Raw genomic sequence first — 2,507 nt, 5'->3', positions numbered from 1 at the left:
TTCTCTCAATATTTAGGGAAGTTGTGATTTTAAGAATGATCTTCCCAAATTCTTAATCCTATTTATACAGGATTAGGAAAGTAACCGCCGCTGAACCCACCAATCAGCGTGCAGCGAGATTTTCGCGAGGTCCCGAGAATAACTCTCAAAGACCGCGCAGCGTATTTAATGCGATGCATCCTCTATTTCCAAGATGGAAAAGGAAAATTTCCCCTCTCTCTAGCGCGAAAAAAAAAATAAAAAAAAATATAAATAAATAAATAATGATAATATATCTTATCTCAGCCCGATCTGGACAAAGTATTAGTCCACACTAAATTCACCCCTTTTGTTGACATCCTGGCCAGGTGATCAGCTAGGATAAAGACCAACTATTTTCAGGATAAGCCAAACCCAGAGTCGCGCCTGACCTTCCTATGTAGGGATAAGCCGGACCCAGAGTATTTTTTCCGCACCCGCTTGTTATTTTTGGGGTAAGCTGAATCCAAAGTATTTATTTCGCACCCAAACTTTAGTTCGGACGGAACGGTTAGCCGAACCCAGAGAATATTTTCGCAGTCCGGCATCCGAACTAAAACAAAGGAGATAAGTCGAGCCTAGTATCTCGCTCTCCGATTAAGGTTCGAGTCGATTTCCTCTACCATCAATTAATAATAATTGTCTGTTGTAAGCCGGGAGACGTCTCGCTTCTGACACATTTTTCAAATAGTAAAACAATGACTAAGTACAAAATAGAGCAGCAAAGCGAATCTTTTATTATTATAAAAATTTTATTCTAAGCGGAATTCAAAGTTCGCCTGTTACATTGCAGCTGGGTCTTATTAAATAACCAAATAAAACACCCTAATTCCGAACTGGTGCGCCATTCGCAGCAATCTCATGAATGCTTGTCTTGAGTCGTTTCGGCATTGGCCATAGCAGTTGCAACCCAGTCTTTTCCCAGTCCTCGGAACGAGTCTCCAACGCTCTGGCTTTTTGTTCGGATTCGTCAAGCAGATCAGTAATCCTTTTCCTTTTCGCCTTGAGTAAAACAATCTCGGATTCCAGAGTCCTCAATCGTCGATCGATTCTGCCCCTCTTCATATGAAAGTACTGAAGATCTTGAGTCAGTTCTTGGTGCGTACCCTCAATCTGCATATGTAAGATCAACAACGGGTTAGTACGGAGAAGACAAGTTTCGGTCGTTTACAAAGAAAGCAAAAGAGGATAGTGGCTACCTGACGGAAAAAGGCGTCAGCTTCGGCAAGTTCGGCATCGGTTGCGTGCCGGTTGATGTAGAAAGGCTTAACGTTGCCTGGAACGAAGTCGCCAATCAAGGCGGGATCCATGTGCGTCGGATAACGATCTGATGCCCTTCGGCATTCATTGCAGTATGCAACAAGACATGGCGGCAAATCAGCTATCTTGTCAAACCCATTCTTAATCCAATCCTTTGGGTGAGACTCCAGCATCTCGAGTTTGAGAAGCAGATCTCGTTGTGCTTGTTCCGATGCAGCAAGACGATTGGAATATTCCGCGTGGCGATCTTCCACCTCGTGAAGAAATTCGACCAGTTCGCGTCTTTCTTCCGGTTTAACGCGGAACATCAACATCCAAGGAGCTCTGATGTTCGGGAAGTACGCCATCCCTCTTTCGATAGCTTCGGCATTCGAGAACGTTGGCACATCGTTGCCAACCAACGGNTGCAAACTGTCGGTATCGGGGCCGAACTCGATGAAAGCATAAAGGCTAAGCTGATCGCTTTCCTGCAATCTCNTCGAGCTCGACATTGTCTTTGATTGAAAAGCTTTCTTGGATGTTTAATCCGCAGGCAGCACTGGTTCGATTTATACAAGTCTTGGGAGATAAACCTCTTAAAAAAATTGGGAACTTTCCATGCAAAATGGTAAGAATGCAAATTTCTTGAAATTGTCAGTTTTCTTTTTCAACGAAAAGGAAAAATTCCGGTTAATAGGTTCCAAAAGAGAAAATGGGCCGGATAAGTCGGCAATGTTTTAACAAGAGTATTCGAACCCATACTTAGACAAAAGCCAAACAAAAAATAAATTTTAAACGTCCAAGGCACCGGACAGATCTGCTTGAAAACTCTCGGCNGGCGCCTAGGACAGGATCGAGCCAAGGCGGTCTAGGACGAAGTTGAACGACTACTCAAGGCGGATCAAATCATGGAAGTCCAATACCCTGATTGGCTGGCTAACCCGATGGTGGTCAAAAAGAAAAACGGCAAGTGGAGAGTTTGCGTTGACTTCACCGATCTCAACAAAGCTTGCCCTAAGGACAGCTTTCCTCTGCCGCACATAGATCGTCTCGTCGAAGCCACGGCTGGAAACCAGTTGCTTTCATTTATGGATGCTTTCTCAGGCTACAACCAGATCACCATGAGCTCAACCGACCGCGAGAAAACGGCATTCATCACAGATAGGGGGACCTACTGCTACAAAGTGATGCCGTTCGGATTGAAAAACGCCGGAGCAACCTACCAGCGATTAGTAAACATGATGTTCGCG

This window comes from Camelina sativa, chromosome 15, assembly GCF_000633955.1.
Source record: "Camelina sativa cultivar DH55 chromosome 15, Cs, whole genome shotgun sequence".
Taxonomy (NCBI): domain Eukaryota; kingdom Viridiplantae; phylum Streptophyta; class Magnoliopsida; order Brassicales; family Brassicaceae; genus Camelina; species Camelina sativa.
This window is presented reverse-complemented; position numbering follows the sequence as displayed.